The 23,373-nt window shown below is 39.5% G+C and overlaps 1 long non-coding RNA gene across 1 annotated transcript; it reads left to right on the top strand.

Moving 5' to 3' along the window:
• The first annotated feature begins 11,865 nt into the window (after positions 1-11,865).
• On the top strand, positions 11,866-22,760 carry LOC114633812. Its single transcript, XR_003713244.1, has 3 exons — positions 11,866-11,943; positions 16,926-17,022; positions 22,710-22,760. It is a non-coding gene; the product is annotated as an uncharacterized LOC114633812 (long non-coding RNA).
• Positions 22,761-23,373: the final 613 nt, after the last annotated feature.

Genomic DNA, 23,373 nt, shown 5'->3' with positions numbered 1-23,373 from the left:
CTGGTTTCTGAATGACTATAATTCTGAGTTAGTTTTACGCCAACTTTCTGTTACCAAAGTTGTAAATTTCTATTCACGCCCAAATAATTTAAGCCAATAATCTATAACCAAGACCTGTAGAACATTTTTATACTTTTAAAACCAATCAGAAACAACAATGAAGTGGCTATGCATCTTATACATTTAGACCAAACAAAATTTGTCGCCTTTTCTAGCTGTAATTTCAAGAGAAAGGCACCTTGTCACAGAGATTTTTCTAGGACAAAACAACTCTTAGCTTCCTTATAAAACCCAAAAAGCTACTGGTCTCTTTTAAAAGCAGTTTATGTCAACCTCAATTCCTGGAAAGGCTTTTTCAGCTCAGCTCAACTCTTAGGTACAGGTATAGGGTAGCTTATCAGCCTCTGCTGTGTATATTAAGACTGCATTTAAAACAAAGTTAAACTAGCCCAAGAGTTGGATATGTAACCGTTTTTGTCTTTTGAACATGCAACATAGAACATACACTTAGACAACGAAACAAAAAACAAACAATCGACACACGTGGACATTGGCGCGCCAAGGACAGACAACAAAGAAGGACATTTAAGAGCTCCTTTTGTTGACACAGCTCAGAGAGAGGACAACTGTTTTTCTAAAACCCTTTCTATCTCTCTCATATTCTTTACCAGATAAAGAGATTTTCTTTCTAAGGCCTTTTCTCCTTTTCTACGTTTCTCTCCCAGGGAGGTCCCTCTCCCTCATCTTTACTTTGCTCTCCCAGGGATTAAAATTTCCCTCATCTTTACTCTGCTCACCCAGGGAAAATTTTCCCTCTGTCATCCCCAAAGATCGAATGTCTTTGGGGGAATTCGTAGACATGTCTACCCGAGCTTCCATTCTATATGAGCTCGTAAGCGCTTCCCCAGGATCAGTTTCTGGCAGATATTACCCTGAATCTCTCTCAATACTCCCTGACTCACCACAATAGCTGAGCTACACTTTTGATCTTGTAATTTCCACAATTGGCCTCAACTTTCCATTCTGCTGTTCCCTAATTAGATCTCCTACTAGCCTGTCCCAGGAGGCGAGTGTCAGCATTCCCGTGCAGGCAAACCAGGGTGCTACTCGATCTCTCTCCCTAACAAAGTTTTCTCTGCAGAGCCATCACAATTGACTGCGAGGCCCCATGCTGTTTGTTCCCTTATCTCCGGGAGAATCTGACTCTCAGGGGGAAGGGCTCTGCAGCTCACTCGAGTCTGATTAATTATGCTAAGCCTCTGGCTGCTCATAAAACCCAAAACCTGCTGGCTCAAAGCAGCTAGAGGAGGGGCGAGAACCAAACTTTTTCCTGCCTTGTAAAAACCCCAGAAAAGAGCTGGAAGAGGGGGCAGGGCCGGCTCAAGCTGTGGCGAGATTTTAACAGGCAAACTGGTGAAAGCAATACAACAGCAGGAGAAATAGGATGAAAGCTGGCACTAGAATGACAAGGCTTCTACTGTGGCTTGTGATTTGGGATAGATGTGAAAAAATTCAGGGTTAACCATTGCCTGAAGCCAGAACCCTCACCCTTACCCTCACTCCCTACCTTTCCCCACCTGCACAATGTCCCCTGCACCCTGGCAAACACAAGCTCCTGCTTGGCAAGCAGTGTATAGCAGGAAAACCATAATTCAAGCAGTGTACCATATCTTTTGAAGAATAGCAGGTGGATCATAATTCAAGGCAGTGTACCATATAGACCATGACATGTTCAAGGCACAGGCCGAGAAGATTCTGTACTTTCCCACTACCTGGCCCCTCTTACCCCCTCCCCTTGTAAAGCATGTTATAAAAAAGCATTTCATGTTCAAATACATGACTCTTGACAAGCAAATGTTTGCTTGAGTCCTTTCTCTCTCCCGCCCGTTCTTCTTTCAGGTTGCGGTCCTCCTCGCCCCCACGAATAACTAGGACCCACCAGTCGGGTCAAACCATATCTCTCTGATCCTGCTCTTTTGCTGCAGTCTGAATTTACTCCTTACGGAGGACCTCCTCAAAAATGGCACCTTGTTGTTGAATTTTTCCCGGGATTCCTGGCACCACTATGTCGTGCGCAATTATCTTGCCAGCAAGAATGTACGCAGACTCATCCAATAAGGGGTCCATGACTGACTTGTCAGGATAGGCACTAGTGGGTGCTTGCCATGCACAGATCTGTAAAGCCATCTGTACAAAATCACCAAACATATCCAGTTCACTTACTTAGCAGATGCATTTAGAGGCAGCTAGGAACCAAAACTTTCCTTTTAAAGACATGCAAATGTACATAGGGTAAGTTCTTTGTAAGTAGGCACAAAATGGTAGAATGGTAGAGTACTTAAGTACAACATGGCTGTACAATGGATGACATTTGAAGGAGAAAGATGTATTGGCTTTATGAATGGCTTTGCGGGGGAGAAGATATATTTTTTCACGTAGCTTTGTAGTCTTGAAATTACTTACCCCTATATAACTTAAATGCTACCTGAAGTCTGAACCAGTAACAATGCTGGAGTTTGAGGAGGTGACATATTAAGAATCAGACATTAAAGGAGATCTACTGTCCCAGCACCTTCAGAAAATTACTATTATTCTTCTCAGTGAACATCTTTCCCCCAGACTGTGCACTCCTTTTGAGTGACAACAGATTCTAAATTCCTCTTGTTTCTAGATTAGCTTTCATACAATGAACAGGTGGTATCGTTTTATTATATGAATTATTGAATGAACGATAACTTCCATGACATTCTCATTTGTAATAAGTAAACAACCGTTCAAAGAACACCACCTGCCTTCCCTCCCCCAGAAAAGCTGAGTGCCTGCAATGACAAGGGCATTTCACTGTTCTTCTTCATTTATTTATTTTTTTTAAGTTAGGTCTCTGGAGACTGACAAGCTGTATCAGTAGATTCTGTTATTACCAATAGGTCAGAGAACTTCTGTTTGTATGATATACACGCAGAGGTTCGGGTTTTGCATTTAATCAAATGTAATGCTCTTCTAATCTGTGTGTCATCAGTCTTTTCTAGGATAGTCAACCTTTCCAGGTAAATTACCAATGTCAATACCTTGTGAGTATAGGATATTCCTCAAATACCTCTGAATTTCTTTATAGTGGTACAATATAAAGAAAACCCAGAATTATTCCTGTCTAAAGGAAATGCAGGGACAAAAATGGAATAGAGACTGAAGGAAAGGCCATCCAGAGACCACTCCAACTTGGGATCCATTCTATGTAGAGACATCAAACTCTAACACAGTGCTTGCAGGCAGGAGTCTAGGATAGCTACCCTCTGAGAGGCTCTACCATCACATGACTGATACAGATGCAGACACTTAAAGCCAACCATTGGACCGAATCTGGGGACCACTATGGAAGAGTTAGAGAAAGGACTGAGGAGCTGAAAGAGATTGATACCCCACAAGAATCACAACAGAATCAACTAACCAGACACCTTATATCTCCTAGGAACTAAGCTATCAATCAAATATCATATATGGGCTGGTCCATCGCCTCTTCTACATATTTACCAGAGGACTGCTCTGGTTGGCCTCAGTGGCAGGGTATTTGCTTAGTCCTGTGGAGGGTTGACATCCCAGAGAAAGGGGTTGCTAAAGGGGTTAGGTGGAAGAGGAGGGGGAGCAACCTCCTAGAGACAAAGCAGATGAGGGATTAGGTAGGAGGCTCATGGAGGAAAGATCAAGAAGGAGAACAACATTTGAAATGTAAATAAATAAATAATAAAAATATGATGATTAAATATGCTAATACAAAGAGAAATAAATTTAACTTTATAATGATGTTTAATTAATAGAAAAATGCTAAGACAACAGAGATTTAAGCTTATTTATTTACATTAATTTTCATGATCATAGTTCATGGTACTGTGCTAGATAAGGAAATTTTTATACATGAATATAATATATTTTGAACAAATTCTTCAAGAAGACCCTACCCTTCCCGTTTCAACATCCCTCTATCCTTTTGCTAGTATCCTTTGCTTCCATAGCCTAAACTTTTCTTTCTACTTTAATGAAATTGTTTTAATAATTTCATACTTGTGTGTGAGATGTACTATGACTACTGTTTACCCTTCAGTACTTTCAGCATTCCTCTTCTGCTCCCTTCAAACACAGGATCTTTCCAACAAGTGCCCTTCATTCTTTATGCTCCTCTATCTCACCTTGCCTGTCTATTAAACTGCAGGACTTAGGAAGGTTGTCATAACTTCTGTGTCCATAATGGCATCAGCTATGTAACATCCAAAAGAAGAGTGTCTCTTCATTTCTCCTCACCTCCTATCTTCCATGGTCTTTTGTGCTGTGTCTTCAGAGTAAGGGCAGGTGAGATGTCACATTTATAGTGCAACACTCAGAGATGGCATGTTCTCAGCACTACGACCAGTTACAAGTTTGTCTTTTCTGTTTGACAATTACCCACTGCCAAAAGAAATTTCGCTGAAGGAAATGGAAAGGTAAACTAGTCTATGTGTATAAGCACAAGTATTTTTAAAGCAGTTTACCATTTACCCATTCAGTAAAACATAGGTACAGGACCCCAGGTACGAACAGCAACCTCTCTAGTTTCAGAGTTTTACTAGGATTACAATACCTTCCTATAAAGTGGGCCTCAAGTCAAATCAGCAAGCCATTGATTACCTCCATTAAAGCCATGCCCCTGTTGGATCAAGGGCTTTTTCTTACCAAAGAAGTCAGTATTATAACAGTCAGGGTACACATATGTGAGAGATCATTGATGCTTTTTCTCTTTTAGTAGGCTGCCTAGCACTTCTAGTTCCACGAGTGTTCATTTCTAACTTGATTTGTCTGTGTCCTCTATCTACATCACATTGATTATATCTTCAGCAATATGTTTTTACTGTCAGTTTAAAGCAGCCATCCACAAACAGTGACAAGAGCCTATCCTTGTTTGTAGAGTCTCTTGAGAATCTATACCAACTGTACATAAAGGAATTTTCTCAAAGCAGGCACTGGAATTTGCTATGAAAATCATTGACTTCTGAGATCAGCAATACTCATTGATGTCATTGATGTGGAGAATCTCTTTTGAAGGACCTCCCTCAATTTTAAAAATAAAGATTATATATTTAATTTTGGTTATTAATTGACAGATTCATATATGGCTTTTTATAGTCTTCTTGAAACCTTTACCTCCCATCCCAACTTTCTCCCATCTCTTTCCCTCACCTTTCCAATCCCATAGCCACTGAAATATTTATACCCATCATATTCATCCCCTCTGCTTTTTTCCATGATTTTTTAACTCCTACACTCAGTTTTCCTTCTTCCTCCCTTGTCACAACTTCTTTGCTTAATTCTTGGACTCCATAAACAGTTCCATAAACTAAAACACAAAATTCCAAATCTTCAACTCTGAGATCCATCTATGAGAGAGAATACTTGGCATTTGTCTTTATGGACCTCAATTGCCACAATTGTTATATTTTTATCAAACTTAACACATTTTCCTAAAATTTTCAAAATTTAATTTGTCTTAGCACTTACAAAGTTGCATTGTATAATATACATTTCATTATTCTTCTGTCAGTTGATTGACATTTAAGCTGATTCTACCTTTTTCTTATAGTGGATAGAGAAGCACTAAGCATGTATGTGTGTGTTTCTCTGTCATAAGCTTTGAAATTGTTTGTTTAAATGTCTAGAATTTCTCTAGCTGAATCATGTGGTAGTTCTGCATTTAGCCATACATGGTTTCTGTGGTGGATGCATAACTCATATTTCTTCAGTAGTACATGAAGATTTCATTTTCCCCACATCTTCACCAGCATTTGTTGTTGTTCTCTTGATATCGCCTAATCTAGCTAAGGTAATATGATATATCAAAGAACGTTTTCATTCCAATGAGGGATAAATGTTATTGAAGATTTAAAAAATAACCTCCTAGGCACTTTTAATTTTTTTGAGAACTTTGTTAGTTACATAATCAGTTTTTGACTAGGCTATTACTTAGCTAATAGTCCTCGGTTGAATGTATAGCTGACTAAAAAGTTTCTCTTATTTTTCAGGTTGTATATATGTTAGTTTATTTATAACAGTTTGTACTTTGTACTCATTTCAGCTATTTATGTTTTTTTACTTTCAGTTCTATCTGATATGATCACTAGCTTTTGCAGCCTGACATGCTCTAGCTCTCTGTTTTCTGATTGCATCCCTCTATTCTGGTATTTAAGGTACCTCTGATCCATCTTGTCTGTCCCTAACTCCAGTTTAGTCATTTGTCATTCTCCAAAGATCTGCTATTTTCTGTTACTCACTCCATCACATTTCACTCCCTGATCCCCATACACTTGTAGCCGTATCATAATGAAAATTCACTTAGTTCATTTTAAACGTCACTAGAGTCTAACATTCTCAAACTTATTTAAAAGTGCAAAGTTCAAAGTCTCTTCTGAGACTTGTGATTTTTTTAACTGGAACACCGATAAAAATCAAAATGAAAAAGTAAATCACATACTTTCACCATACAATGGCACAGGATATACATTGCATACATACATATGGAGCATACATGTGTTCTGTGCTCCTAAAGAAAGCATAGCGAGGAAATATTGAACCAAAGAAAGCCTAAAAAACAGATGGGCAAACTATATACACTGTGTCTCTGTATCTAATGTCAAAACACTCTTCAGATCATCAACTTCTTTCATCTTTGCTGACTTAAATACACTTTATCTTCTGGGCTGGTTCCACTCCCTGTTAACAGCTTTCCTCAGCAAGTTTCCACAGCTCTGGCATATCCATCATACTGGAATCTCCAAGGCAATCCATGTTTCACCTTCACAGCTTTACGCAGTGAAGGCTTCCATGCAGGGACATGACAGACACACACCTGGCCTCAGCTGCATTCCATAGTTGAATAGAGAGATTCCATAACCCCTTTCTTCTATCCATGTCTCTAAATCAAGCATCTGCTGGACCAATCTATCAAGGTCTTCTGATTGCTGGAGCAGAAATATAGTATACTCATTCAATTTCATCTCCACTACTTTTCTAATTTTGATGTTTTCCTTCAGTGTGTAAGCTTGATATTCCTGGAACTTGCTATATAGACCAGGCTGGCCTTGTTCACAGAGAACTGCATATCTGTCTCCTATTTGATGAGAAGAAAAGTGTACTCCACCATGCCCAGCCACAAACTTTTCTTTAATTTCATTTCACTTCTCTTTTATTCCTTTTCACAAGCTGGAAGCCTAGCAGGGTAGAGTCTTGCTCTGAGTTCACAACTCCATTTATTTTATTTAGTATCAGGATTTTATTAAGTCTGTTTGTCTCCTTGAACACAGGCCTCCATTCTACTTAATGATGCTTGTTTCACTTCAAATTGTACATTTTGTAACATCTTTTGCTCATTTTGCTTCTTTCCATTATAGATCTGCATTAAAAAACCACTGGGAATATTCCAGATTAATATTTTTTATATTCTCCTCTTTACACACAACTAATCCAAAACTCTTTCATTTAGTCCCAGGCCAAATCTTTGGACAACTGCTAAAAACAGCCACCTTCTTCATGAAAATATCATAGGAATAGTCTCTATGCCACATAGTAATATTCTTCTTTTCTGAAACCTCTTGAACTAGGACCCCATGGTTCAAATCACCTTCATTCCCTCTTTCTTACATGTTGCAACTACATGGTCCATGATACCCTACTTAGTGTTCAACGGCTTTCCTAATACAAATTCAGAACATTCACATTTCTTGAAACATAAGCATGATCAGGCCTTTCATAGCAAGATTTCTGTTTCTTGTACTAAGTTCTGTATTAATTAGAGTTTTCTTGTTGGGAAGATATATCATGACCATAGCAACTCTTATAAAGGAAAACATTTAATTGTGAGTGACTTACAGTTTCAGAGGTTTAGTTCATTATCATCATGGCAGGAAATATGGGTTTATGTAGACAGACATGGTGCTGAAGTTCTATGTCTAGATATAAAGGCATCCAGAAGAGACACCAAACCATTAGACTTGGTTTGAGATATTAAGTCCTCCCCCAAGAGATAGATTTCCCCTATCAATGTCACACCTATTCCAACAAAACCCAACCTCCTAATAGTTGTTCTCCCTATTGACATCTGGAGGCCATTATTATGCAAAGATTATAGAAGCATAATTTGTATCAAAGACCCTGCTTAGAGCATGGATTACAATATAAAAACATTTCAGTTCCCATACTGAATGTTATCCTGTCACATATCTTGATACCATTCCTTCTGATGACATCACCTCTGTCTCTAGAGCAAAAAAAAATCAGAAAAAAATTTGTTTTGATATCTTAACTACTGTTCTACTTCTGTGAAGAGACACCATAACAAAGGCAACTCTTATAAAATAAAGCATTTAATTGAGGACTTAGTTAGAGTTTCCTGGAGTTAATTATGATCATCACAATGAGAAGAAGAAAAGCATGTCCCTGAAGTATTAGCTGAGAGACATAAATTCTGATATGCAGACAGTAGATAGGGAAAGAATCTGAGTCTGAGGTAGACTTTGGAAATTTCAAATTCACCGCCAGTGACACATCTCCAAAAATGCTACATCTCCTAATCTTTTCCAAGCAGTTCCATTTACTATGGACCAAGCATTCAAACTTAGGAGACTATGGGGGCTATTCTCTTTAAAACAACCACACATGCTGTTGGATGTCTTTGGTTCTCTAGGTTAGCAACTCACCCCTATTTTCACAAGTGCTATAAGTACTCCAATGTTACAGTGGCAGTAATTCCTGCATGACAATGTACCAATACCATTGAAATTCCTTTATAGAAAAGAAACAACTTGATAACTCTTCTTCATTATATCCTATTTTACAGAATCTTCACGTTTTTAATTGCTAATTGTGAAATTGAAAGCAATGCATTGTAAAACAGATTCATGTTTGGTTTTATTTCTATAAGTGCCTAAAGATAAATATTGCACATGCATTTTTACAAGAAGAATATAGACATGGTAGAGTTCTTTATTAGCCTACATGCTTCACATCCTCTATTCCCATGTGAAATTTATTTTGTTGTTATAGCCACACAATTGGAAATTGTGTGACCTTCAACAAACAGGTAGTTTAATTTTTCTAACTTAACATTACCTATCTTCACAATTTAAAAAAAATTGGATTTCTATTACAGAAAGCTGATGCAGACATTAAACAAGATAAAATATATGAACAGCTTTAAACATTGACTTCCAGAGAGTAAGCACTGGATGAAGGTTACCGACAGTCAGGGGATAAATATATCCCCAAGAGCAGTGTAAAGCTACCATCAGAATTTTAAATTAAACAGCCACATTCTTGCTCTGGTAGAATTTGCGCTATCCTGTTAAAATGATGTGGTTGAGAAGAAATTTATCTGGACATCTCTATTAGTTATCTGGAGACTGAACTCCCTACATTAATCTCTGCTTCTGAGTGGGTAACTAATAGCTAATGTGCTAATAACTAATATCTACTTTTGAGATAATCTGATTAAAAACTAAGAGCAAGTCTTTATGAGCATTTATTCTACCTCAGTGTAAGTGTCTGCTAGGTGTTGTCAGCTATAATTACGATGATCAAGATGTTTTTGTGTGATATTATTATGTCAGAAGAAAGACTTTCTACTCATTAATTAATAGGTATTTGCGTGCATTACCATTTTAATCTGAACATTCAAGTTTCAAGTTGCTGAGTTTGGTGAATTTTTTTTATTATTGTGAGACAGCTCTATTAGGAATCAAGAAAGTGATTTAAAAAACAGCAGAAATGGTTAAAATGGCCTGTTTCTACAGCTGGACCTCAATTGTAGGATTGCAGCAAGGAAAGCTGTACAGCTCAACATTATCACTCAAATCACTGTTCAGATAGTAATTTGGAGTTTCGCTCCTCAGACACCCAGGGAGCAGTGGGATGCATAGCAATTTGCAAATGCATGTATGTAGATGATCTTCAAAGTTTAAGATCTCAGCATCAATCCCTTACTACAATTGTCATTTTTTCTGCTTAGACTTATCAGTATCCAAACAAACAAACAAACAAACAAACAAACCAGGACAGCTGAGTTGACAAGATCAGTAGTCAACATGACCAAGATGTTGTTTCTCAGGTCATTGACTTAAACAGCCTATGCTGTAAGTCAAATTTTATTATCAAATTAAGTTAAGATTAGATCCTCATTTAGATCACATCACCAGGAAAACCTGATAAAGGAAATGTACTAGCATTAACCCTTTGATGTTTATATTAGTCCTGTTGCTTCATTAATTCATTAAAGCTATGGAGTCAGATGACCATACCTTAGCCACTGTTATATTTTTTTGAAGAGACCCCATGAACAAGTTACTTCTTGCAAAATAAACCATTCAATCAGGAGCTTGTTTATAATTTGGCAGACAGTAGTATACTATCATGATGGTAGCCCTCTGACAGGCAGTGAAACACTATCTGAGACCTTTATATCCTGATCTTTTTGCAGAAAGAGAGAGAGAGAGAGAGAGAGAGAGAGAGAGACAGAGAGACAGAGAGACAGAGAGAGACAGAGACAGAGACAGAGACACAGAGAGACAGAGAAAGAGACAGAGAAACAGAGAGAGACAGAGACAGAGAGACAGAGACAGAGACCAAGACAGGTTAGCTGGGCCTGGCATGGTGTTTGAAATCTCAAGGACCATTTCTAGTATCACAACCTCTTCAACAATGCCACACCTACTCCAACATTGACCTACCTCCTAATTCTTCCCTGACAGTTCACCAGCTAGTGACCAAGCATTGAAATATTTGAGCCTATGACAGTCATTCTTATTCAAACTGCCACAGCCACATTTATTATTTGGGCAGTGGACTGAGATGAACTCAGAAAATCTGACTTACTAACATATTCAGTAACTAATTTTAAATTACATGGGAGTAAAATATTTAGTGTAGAACATTGCATTCTCAGGTACACACATTTCTAGTGAGCTACATTATGTAGGGAGTGATGGATTTTCTTTTTTTTTTTTTTGTCTTAAAACACTCTTTTTTTTTTTAAATCTTTCTTCTCCAGAGCTGAGGACTGAACTCAGGGCCTTGAGCTTGCTAGGCAAGTGCTCTATCACTGATCTAAATCCCTAACTGGTTAAAGCACTCTTTGTTGGCTACGTATAAATGAAAGCCCCTAGAATCAGAGTCTATGCTGAATCAGGGCTAAGTCCAAAGTGAAAATCTATTTGAAACAATCTGTTAATCAGGGTTTCCTCAGAGAATTGAAGCTACTCTCCTGTTGCCAAAGTTTGTTACCAATTAATGTGTTTAAATTCTGCAATGTGGATAATTAACACAGGAACTTGGAGTGGGGAAAGAAGGAGAAGCAAACACTTTCTCAAGTCATTAATCGATGTACACATGATGAAAAATCTCTTTCCCTGTCTTTCTAACAAGACAGCAGCTTCCATTCATTTTACATAAGAAGGATGGCAATGTGCTCCTCAGACTGATAGAAAGGCTCTCAGGCTGGGTAATCTCGGCTATTTCCATATCCCTCTTAGGTACAAGGCTACTTGTAATTGTTTCAAGGGAGGCTGTTCAAGGGAACTCTATTCTTTGTATATGCACAGATAACTCTTCCCACAACCTTTACCCAGAAAGGGACCAATAATACAAGCTACTTATTGAGATCCCCAATGAGCCTTGAAATTCTAATATTCTTTTTCTCCTTTTAATTTTATTAATCCAGAATTCTTCCTGTCAAAAGGAAATGCAGGGTCAAAGAGTGGAGCAGAAACTGAAGGAAAGGCCATCCGGAGACTGCTCGACCTAGGCATCCATCCCATCTGCTGATACCAAGCTCAGACACTATTGCTGATGCCACGAAGTGCTTACTGACAGCAGCCCAGTATAGCTGCCCCTGAAAGGCTCTGCCAGAGCCCGACCAATACATATGCAGAGGTACACAGTCAAACATTGGATTGAGCATGTGGTCTCTAACGGGGAAGTCAGAGTAAGGTATGTAGGAGCTGAAGGGGTTTGCAACTTCATAGGATGAACAACAATATCAACCAACCAGACTTCCCAAAGCTAGAAAGGACTAAACAACCAACCAAAAGAATACACAGGCGGTACTAGTGGTTCTAGCTGGATATGTACCAGAGGATTGACTTATCTTGCATCACTAGGAGGGGAACCCCCTTGGTCCTGTGAAGGCTGATGTCCCAGGATAGAGGAACACTAAGCCTCTAAGGCAGCAATGGTTGGGCTGGTGGGAGAAAACCCTCATAGAGGCAGGGGAAGAGAGGAGGAGATATGGTCTCATGTAGGGGAAACTGGAAAAGGGGATACGAAACATTTGAAATGTAGATAAATAAAATAACCAATGAAAACTTAAAATTCATAAGACTTAAAAAATAATTTTCTTATACAACGTATCCCAATTACAGTCTTTCTTCCCTTTATGTCTCCCAGTTTAACCCATTTCCACCTCCCCTGCTATAAACTTAATTGGTAACTTCAGTGTCATGATGGTGGAGTAAGTGCATGACCATGTAGCACAGCTACTTTTCAACTTGACAGGGGCCATGGAGTTATTTCTGAGATTGCAAAAGGAACAGCTGGAAAGTATATGATTTAATAATAAATAAACAAACAAATGAATACTTTGAAAAATAAGAATGAATGAGTTAGGAAGATTAATGCACTTATGATTGAATGAAAAAGCTTAAAATTATTTTTAATTGAAATTATATTTAGGGAGGTAAGATTTTTATTTGTAGAACTACTACAAACCACCTAGGAATAAGAAAGAGGAAATTATGGTGAGTTTATTTCATTTTGGGGAGGAAACCAATTCAAATAAGAGAATTTCAGCTAACAACACCTCATCACTTGAAGAATATTCAGCCCTCTGTGCATTCATTTTGACTGATATTACTGCCTACTTTTTCATCAATAGAAGATGCTTCCTCCATGAGAATAATAGCATATATAGTTTCCTGGACAATACTATCTGCCATGTTATACAAATTTAACAAAAAAATTGGTGTTGTGATTGCAATTAAAAAAATGCTTTTGTCTTTTCATGGTACCTTGACACTAAAATTGACCTTGGTATCCTGTTTTGCCGGAAATATGTAAGTGGAAATCTGCTGGTCACAGTGTCACAGGAATCTGTTTTTATTTCTCTTATTTGATTAATTTGACAAACTTCAGTGGAGTTAATCTGTTACTGTTCTGTCTTTTTACCTTACGATTTCAACATGATGATGATGGGCTTGAAAATATAGGTTATACCTTGCTACAAAAGCAAGAAACAGATACCTTAATGAGAAAATCAGGAATTTCTTTTGTAGTATTTCCCATTTTGTTTTTGAAACATGCTATATTATCCAAGCATAGCAATATGTAGACATATTGTGTTACATTTCTAGGTGTAAAATGACTTCAAAGAAGCCATCAGTGGTCTTTACAGATTTCTCAATGATGATCCAGAAGATAAAATATAAATTAATATTTATTATTTTGCAAAACCCACATGTATCATATACTTGAAAACTCCTAAACAAACAAAACCACTAAGTGTATTTTGTATTATATCTCTTGTTTTCTATCTTTCCAGAGCCTTTGCCTCCTGGCTTTCTCTCTTGCTCACAATCTGATATGCCCAGAAAAAGAAAACAAATTAAGATGAACAGAAGCTACAAGAGAACATTTGACATTAGAATGTTACATGTGAATTGAATAGGAATAACTGGGCAGAACATCTGAGCTCTACTTTTGATATTCAGTGTAGTTGGGAAAAGACATTTTCTTAAGATTTACTGTGAGGGGTTTGAGGTCTTGCATTTAGAAGTATTTATGTTTTCCTGGTAAAATTAATGAAAACATCTTAACAGTGGTTTAACAAGATATTTTCAGAATTACATAGAAATTTTATAGGTATAGCTTAGTAAAATTAGGCTTACACATAAATCTTCCTTCTCAGTCATTTGAGTTAAAATTTTCTGTTAATGCAAATGCACACACATAGACATATGGACTATGATCAAAATAGTATTGGATACCTAAGTGTCCAGCAATAGGTGAAAAACAAACAAACAAAAAACAAACCAAAACAAAACCCCAAGTATAAAACTAAACAACAAAGCCATCTTGTACTTAATAGAGTTCCAAATAAACTCAGCAATTAGCAAAGTATATAATCTAAATGATCATAGTAACACCAGAGTAGAACAGTTGCTGCCACCAGTGTGGAAGGGTATTTAAAAAGTATCTGTCAAGAACACAGCATTTCTGTTAGACAAAATGAAACACTTCAAAAAATATTCCATGCAAGATGAGAACTATGGAGATAAACAACCTCATATTCTTAAAAATCCAGAAAAACAGGCATAAATGATAAGTAGGCGAGGAAGATACATATGAAGTGGTCTGAATTAAAGATTTAGTGGTATCAATGAATTTCAAGTCATCATTTGTATAACACAAATATAAAATGCTGTCAATTAAAAATATTTAATTTTAAAATCAAATATATAGGTGCATAAAGATGTTTGATCAAGTAACAATGCTTGTTTCCAAGTATGAAGGCCTGATTTGATTCCCAGAATATACATGATGGAAAGGAAGAGGGGACACCTGAAAGTTGTCTTCTGACTTCAACAAAGCATCTCCCATTGTACACAATAAATAAATGTAAAACTTTTTGATGTAAACAAATAAAGTTTGCTTTTAGGACTGTATGATCTTTGCCTGCTAAGGACACTACAACTTTGAAGAATCTAATTTGGAGCAACATAGTCTTACTTATACCAGGATGTTTTCTCCATCTTTTTTCTTTCTGCTTACTGTTTAGCTGGCACACTTCCCTCTAACCATACTTTAGTACAGCTTGGACTCTACATTATTTATTTTCATCTGACAATATATCCTGCAGTTTGTGAACTGTTTGTCTAATTGTTTCTCAAGCCGAAACATAAAGTGATTGAGTACCTGCTTCTGCTAAGTGACTGATTCAAAGAATAGAACTCTACACAACTCATGCAGCTTATGAAAAACAGATGATTATCTTGACTGACATATATATATATATATATATATATATATATATATATTTATAAAAATACACATACACATACTTATCCATATACATATACATATAAATACACATATATCTCTGATAGAATGACCTAAGCAGATATAGATGTAAGCATGTCTTCGAGGATGTTTCCAGAGGAACATAAGTGAGGAGGGAAGACCTACACTCAAGTGCAAACAGCACTACCCAAAGGGCTCTGGCTCCCAAGCTAGGTTAAAAGGAAATGCAAGTTGATAGTCATCATTTCTCTCTAAGTACAGTCTACAGATCCAATGAGACATGCTGTCTCACCCTCTTGCCACTCTTCTGTATCTGTGGTGATGGATTCCATCTCTTAATCCAGGAGCCAAAATCAGCCTTATGCACATTAAGTTGAGCTTGTCTGATATTCTGATACAGTGATGAGAAAAAAATTAATACAGAAAACCAGTACCAAGAAGTGAGACATTGTATCATGGCCCTTTGAAAATGGCTTGTGGGAGAATTCTGAAGGTGCTGTGAAATATGGGTTAGAGAAATCTCAGAGTTCTACAAACAGATCTTGCTGAATCAGCTTAGTGGGAGTTTGCAAGATCAGAATACCTAGAGAAAATCAGACAGCAGAGGTCTGGGTTGTAAGGTTTCAAAGAAAATCATGGATGCCATTGTCAACTGACTACAGACTTGATTACATTTTCACAAACAGTCTATTGTCATTCTTCTCATGGCCTGGGAACTTAAGTGAGAGTGAGTACAAAAGAAATAAACTGGTCAGTTTGTGGAGATGATTGCAAGACAAGACAACAATGGAATTGTGATGCTACTACTATGTAATCCTATTAGATATAATTGGAAAGAGAAGATAATATGAAAAAAAATGTCAGTTTAGTGAAGAGAGAATTGTTACTGAGTGTTAGTACACTAGAGAGGTGCAGAGAAAGCAGGTGCTGCTATTAGAAAGATTAATACAGTGAAGAAGCTTCACAGTTTTCACTAGGATGATATAAAAGGTACATTAAGGGCAACTCCACGCTTAGAAGAGTCTAGACTCTAAAAACATAAATTCACTTTAAATGTAAGTAATTTAGCTACAGATTCACCATCAACTCCTTATATTGTATCTAAAGGAAGAGGCAGAGACATCAAATGCCAATCATTCTCTCCTTTTACTTCAGTCTCAGATGGTATCTTCCACTTTTAGCTAAAAGTGTCTGGAAACACAGACACAGTCAGAGATGAAGGAGTCTATGCTACAAGTGTCTGTCAAGAGAATTGCTCTGTCAGGTTTTTGGTCAAAAATTACAAAGGTCAGAACAGCTCTTGTAAAGGGTGGACTGACTGTACATGGGGCAGGCTGGATAACTTCTCAAAATGGTCCACATTCACACTGGTTTATCAGGCATAGAAAAGTTAAGGGGCTGAAGGCTTACACTAAGGTCTCAAAACAGCTAATGCTAGGCAATATGAAATAAAGTTGAAGTATCAGCAAGGTGGCTCTGAGACATAGTTATATGAAGCTGTGAAATGGAAATGTAACTTTGAGGGTGTTGATAACACCATCAACATGAGGTATCTAGGATAACTGCAAGCATAGAATGAAACTAGCCCAAGAGAGAGGGGTGAGATGTGGTCATAATAGCAGACCTAAAGTACTGGGTTTTCCCAGGTGCATCAGAGTCCAGGTTTTGGCAGCAAGAGCCCAGAGTACTGGAGTGGAGGAATTTGTGGTTTGCTTGTCTGTCTTCCAGCCTTATTTTAGTCTACCTTTTCTTTGCAATGCCCTAATTCTTCCTGTGTATAGTGAGAATGTCTATTCTGTATGTTGGTATTGATAGTTAACAGCTTACGTCTTGGTTTTCAGGGACTCACAGTTAAGAAATCTGTGTGGCAGTGGGCTGTGAGAAGCAGCTGTGTACCTGGTCGAGCAAAAGTCTTGAATCCTGGACCCTTATCGGATGGTAGGTATTCGGCTCTCTCCCAGGCCCTGGTTCTTTACTTTTAGCTTTAGCCCTCCAGAGCCCTTCCCACAGAGAGGTCTATGGCCATCAGTCATGAGGAACAGTGCCTCAGGCTCTCCCACATGTAGATGAGTTATCTCCAAGCTCTCAGACCAAGCCAGTGGGTGTTATCTGCTGCCAGTGAATCTTTATATGAGGGCTCTATTCAGGAGAAATAAAGGTGTGTGCGAATCATCCTGGTGTCCATGAGTTTCTGCCACAAGAGCTGGAGAAGAGATCTGCTCTCCTGGAACCTGCCTGCAACAGCAAGCTGCCTTCTTGTCAGCTAGCCAACTCCTTATCAGCCCAGCCTGGGCCAGCTCAGAGCAGAGAGACAGGTGCAGCACCTGGGAGTGACCAGGAAGTTACAGTGGAGTCATGAGCAGAGGCAGCAGTGGAGGCAGGTGATCTCCCATCCTTGGTTGCAATATACTGCCTTGGCCCGGACTTTCCCTCCCCAGCACCAGAGTGGGCTGAAGATGGGACACCCTCTGAAACAAAGGACCTACAGCTGGTGACCAACATCTGGCCCTAACAGCAATACAGCTGCATGACCTGATGCTTCAGGAAGGTGGGCCCCATCTCTGGAAATGAACAACCTGTCCTTTTTCCTCCTGTGCACTTTCAGTCAGAGCCGTCTCATGGATTTAGATAAGCTAAAAGAACAACTGAAGCCTTCTGGACAGAGCTACTCTCTTGTGCTAACTGAAGGTCTCTCTGGCCTCTGTGTAAATCCAACAACTGTAACAAATGTTGCCAAAGACTCTCCATCTAGACTCTCTTTAAAACAAAAAGAAAAACTTGGTAATGCAGCAGCCACTTACAAACCACAGGGCAGCTGCTCGTACTTAAATCTTTGGGATGGCTTAGTGTTTTGGACCTATTTGAAATCCCACAAGCCAGTTGGCTAAGGGAACATTCCCATTGGACAAAGCTTCTCTCCTCTTTTCTGTCATGGGTAGCTCAACATCACATAAAAAAATAACCCTAGGCCAGGCAAATAGGGGCCATACTAAAATCCCATGGAATAAAAATAGCCAAGAAACAAGCCTCCTTGTTTTGGGAGGAAGTCCTTCAGATATCAATATGCATGGCTGAGGACAATATTTACAGTCCAGACTCATAGAGCAGAGTAGCTTCCCTCCTCAAAAACAGAAATAAAGGAAAAAAAAAACCTTCATGGCTTTTTGCCAATCTTACCTGCTATTCAGCTATGTATAGGGCCATCTAAAATAGGACAGACTGAGAACAACACAGCTTCTGGCCTCTATCAGTCAAATGAACCCAAAGATTAAGGTCCCAAAAATCACCCTATTTCAGACCTCACAGCCCTCACTCAACTAATAAGAGAAATAAAATCCATCTACCCATGCCTCCCACCTTATGCCTTGGAGGAAATGCCAAACAAAAAGTTTGCTCCTAATGCTTCTCCCTCCCCCATCCAAAGGCAAGGAACTATTAAAATACCAAAGGAGCTCTTGCCAGCCTCTCCCCTTACACCACCAAAGAGAGATAGATCCCTTCCCCCTTCTCCAAGCTGGTAAAGTGAAAGACCTTCATAATTCCTAGATAAAATCCTGCCAATTTCCATAGACCCTTACACTCAACCATCAACAACTCATCAGCTCTACAATTTCAGGGAGCTCTTGTGAAAAAACTAACCCTGCCTCCCATGCTACTCAGGAGTTTGATACAGAACTTGCAACCCAAACTGCTTGAGCATTCCCAGTTAATATCAACCCCACTTGAGCTAAATCACTTAATTGGTACTCACTCTAAGCCTCAGTCCTAAAAGAATTCAGGCAAGCAGTAAAGGAAGATGGCATTCACTTACTGTGGACAAAAATCTCTACTACAGATCCATATTGCCAACTTAAAAAAACCCCAAGACTGGAGAGATATTTGCTGTTCTGCTCTTCCTGTCTCAGTGTTTCTAGAGTGGGAAGCCTACTTTTGAGATGTATGTCTTCAACAAGTCAAACAAAACCAGGAGAGAAGCAAGGTTACCATTTGGGTTTTTAATGAACTCTTTGGCCAGGAAGATTTCTCTACTGGAGCACAGCAGGCATCTCATCCAGCAGGACACTATGAGCATGTTCACCTCTGTGCAATATAAGTTTAGGATAGGCTCACCCCACCCTCAGGGGTCACCAGACCCCACATATTCCCTGCTCTCTTTCCATCAGAAGCCCAGAGAATCCCTATCTGATTTTATTCTCAGAACTAAAATGAGCTTAGAAAGAAAAATCTCCAATCCCACAGCCAGGGACCTTCTTCTTAAACTCATTGTTTGGGAAGGCATGACTTCTGAGTCTAGACTAGCTTTCCAAGGTCTCTGGGAAGAGCATCATGATAGGTGGATTGTGGCAACTCAAGAAATAGGAGTTGAATCACACCAGGTTGCATCCATGGCTCAGGCATTTGCAGCAGCAGTGAAAACAGAAGGAATCTGCTTCAAATGTGGAGAGGCAAGACATTGGAAGACTGAATGCCCACAAAACTCCCCTCCTATAACAGATTCTAATCCCTCTAAGCCCATCTGTTCCCCCTACAGAAAAGGTTTCCACTGGATGAAGCACTGTACTGCTCCATAGCATAAGGATCGTAAGCCACTAGAGCCTTTAAACTTAAAATGGGGCAACCCTCAGCCTTGACAGTCAGAGGAACAACTACTTCCATAGAAGCCTAATGGGTGTCCAGCATCTCAGAAGGCTCCCACCCAAAGTTAACTATTAAAATATATGATAAACCATTAAAGTGTCTTATTGATACTCAGGAGCAGACAGAACAATTTTAAGACAGCAAGAGGTCCCACAAGGCTGGCTACAAATCCCTGGGCCTCATCTGCTAGGCATAGCGGGTACCTCTCACACATGCTTCATCAGACAGACCTATAGGTGGCAAGACTCAGATCAAGCTATTGGCCTCAAATGCTTCCTGGTGGCTTAAGTAGCCACCAATCTTTTAGGGAGAGATATCTTACAAGCCTTAGACATAGTTCCTACCACCCAACCAGAAAGAGACCTCATTAAGATAGAGGATATTACTTATGAAGAAAATAGTACCCAAGGAGACTCAAAAAACCTTCCTCCAAATCAACCCCTATTCTAGGGGCCACAATTAGATTTAATACTCCCTGCCTTTGATTGACTCTCTGGTGAAGCCATTGGGTTCCTCAGAGACCTCTATCAAGGGAGAAGCTTAGAGGTCTCAGATAACTGGTAGGTTTACAACTGTCTCTACAACATATCTGCCCCTCCTGCAGTCCCTGAAACATCCCTGTGTTTGCTATAAAAAAACAAAACAAAACAAAAAACAAAAACAAAAACAAAGAAAGAAAAAAAACAGCTAATGGGGATGGAGACTATTGCAAGATTTGAGGGCAATTAACAAAGCCATGCAAATATGAGACTCCCTGCAAAGAGGGCTACCCCACATCTCAGCCATTCCTGCCAATGTTCCCCTAATAGCAATAGACACAAAGGCTGCTTTTTTCTATCCCTCTTCATCCCAGGGACTGTCAATGCTTTACATTCTCAGTGCCTTTATTAACAACTCTGGCCTAGCTTCAAGAGGTGAATGGACCATTCCTCCAAAACGAATGACTGACAGTCCTACCATTTGTCAGGAGGTTGTAGCCACTGCATTAAAACCCTATTTAGACAAAGGACTCAACATCTATCATTACATGAATGATATCCTTGTATGGGGAGATGCTTCTACCCTCCCCTCCCAACTTAAGGACCAGCTAATACCTTCCTTACCTGCCCTAGGATTCAAAATAGTCCCTCACAAAATCCAATTTATTTCTCCTATTGCATGTTTAGTAACAGAGATCTCCCTTAATTCAATATGCCCCCATCAAACCCAACCTTTCTTTCCCTCAGAAATTAACTCTGGCCTCCCTCCAGACCTTTTTGGACAACCTAAATTGGCTTTGATCCTGGTTCCACCTTCCCACAAGCACCCTACAACCCCTCTTAACCACCTGAAAGGAGATAAAAAGTCCCTCCTCCCCAAGAACTCTGTCCCCAAAAACAGTCCAAGCCCTAAATTCTGTCAATTCAGCCCTAAAAGATATGGCTCTTGCTAGGTATCAACCAACCATACCTGTACATTTCCTTATCTTTAACTTCTCCCCTATGCTTATAGGAGCCCTTTGCCAGGCTTAGGGGGTACTAAAGTGGCTCTACACCCCAATGGGTGGTGCACACCGAATTTTAAATGAAGTAGATGCACTTGCGAACATGATTAAAAATGGCAGGGATAGAGCCCTACAAACCCTAAGAGAAGAACCTGACATTCTTGTCACCACCTTCTCCCTCTCAGACGTTGAGTGGCTGATCAAAAATCATGCCCACAGTGCTATCAGCTTAATAAGATTCCCAGGACAAATTGATAACCACTATCCTGATGAAAAGTGAGTCTCTACCCTCCCTCTGTTGTGATGGCTATCCCACAAATTATTCCCAAGGGAATCCATAACAGGAGCCCCCTCAACTTACCAATGGTGGGAATAGGGGAGCTACAGCAGTAATATACTTCTTCTCAGAGGATGAACCCCCTATCCTCTGATTCAAAGAGCATTCCCCAGCACTCCCCCTAATATAAAGAACTATATGCCATTTACCTTGCTCTAATAGAAGTCAAGAGCCCCCTTAATCTCTTTTCAGACAGTGTATATGCTGTCAATTTGATGCCCTGGTTGTCAAGATCATTTATCAAACTAGATGACAACCCACTCTCACATCTGCTCATATAGGTGTCCACCCTCCTACAGGTCAGAAGCTCCCTCATCTATATCCAGCACATCTGATCTCATAGTCCCCGGCCAGGTCCTATATCTGAGGGAAATGCACTAGCTGACCAAACCACCACAACAGGAGCATTCATAGCCTCCACTGAGCAAGCAGACCAATTTCATTCACAAACACACACACACACACACACACACACACACACACACACAAAGATAAAGAGGTTTCATGGTCACTTCCCTCACATCCCCCTTGATCACATCCAAAGGATAATAAAAACATGTGCCCATTGTGCATCCCTCATTACCACCCCGGATTTACAAACCATGGACACCAATCACCAAGGCCTCAAACCAAATGCCGTATGGCAAATTGATGTCAACCATGTTCCTGAATTTATTAGACAAATAAATATTTACTTTCTCACATTTTATATAGGCTACAGCCCAGATAGGTAAAAACTCAAAAAGGTTAATTTACCATATGCTCTCTACCTTTGCCATCATGGGCATTTCTCAACAGATAAAAACAGATAATGGTCCTGACTTTACCAGCTCTCAATTAAAAACCATTGCCCATCATACTGGAATTCCCCACAACCCTCAGGGCCAAGGAATAATAGAAAGAACACATCAGATCCTGAAAGTCCAACTCCTGAAAAAGCCAACCAATACTTATCCCCTTATTTGTACAATTAATAGTGGCCCTGACTACCCTAAACATATTTAACATCTTCAAAAACTCCAATCACCCTCCTGTTTCCCTTCATTGGCACACACCAAAATTACCTCTCCCTTTCCTAGTATGATGACAAGATACTTTGGATAGATTTGGAAAGGACAAGACCCCGTCCTTGAAATGAGGAGGGTTTCCACTTGTGTTTTCTCACAGGACCATCCCTAAGCCTATCTGGGTCCCTGCCAGAAATGTTTGACACCACCCCACCAACCAAGAAGATGGCCAGCCTCTCTCTGACAGATCAAGAACCAAGGAGGGGGAAGAGAAGACAGAGAGACACCATTCCCAGAGAACAGCAGGATCTACTAGAAGGACATCCATGACCTGGTAACAGCTCCCCAGGCCATGTGCCCTCCACAAGTGCCCCCTTTCCTCTATTCTCTTGGCTGATTTTCATCTTTCATGCTAACTAAGCTACCACCCAGCCTCTCCTTAGCCTTCCCAACACTTAGCAGTGGAGATTCTATGCTAGGGAAACCTACAAGTGACACCACAAAGTTATAGGAACCCAAGACTGCTCACTTGAAGGATGTCAAACCAGGATTGAGATTTCCCTATACCCAGAACCCATCTCCACTATCTCTAGCCCTTTTCTCTGCTTTCCATACTGAAACACAGGTGAATGTCTCCAGGAGGTCTCCACATATGGAGGTTGCAGATATTGGATCTGCAGGATGGAATCCACCAGTTGAGGTGGCACCATGCTCACCAACCTTAAAACTCATTTTCAGCTTTCCATCAGATATCCATGGAATGAACTTTGGCAAACCAGAGTCACGGGTAAACTTTACACCAATGGCTGTGCCAGATACCCCAT

The sequence above is a fragment of the Grammomys surdaster genome, unplaced genomic scaffold (genome assembly GCF_004785775.1).
Source record: "Grammomys surdaster isolate TR1022 unplaced genomic scaffold, NIH_TR_1.0 752, whole genome shotgun sequence".
NCBI lineage: Eukaryota > Metazoa > Chordata > Mammalia > Rodentia > Muridae > Grammomys > Grammomys surdaster.
This window is presented reverse-complemented; position numbering and strand designations above follow the sequence as displayed.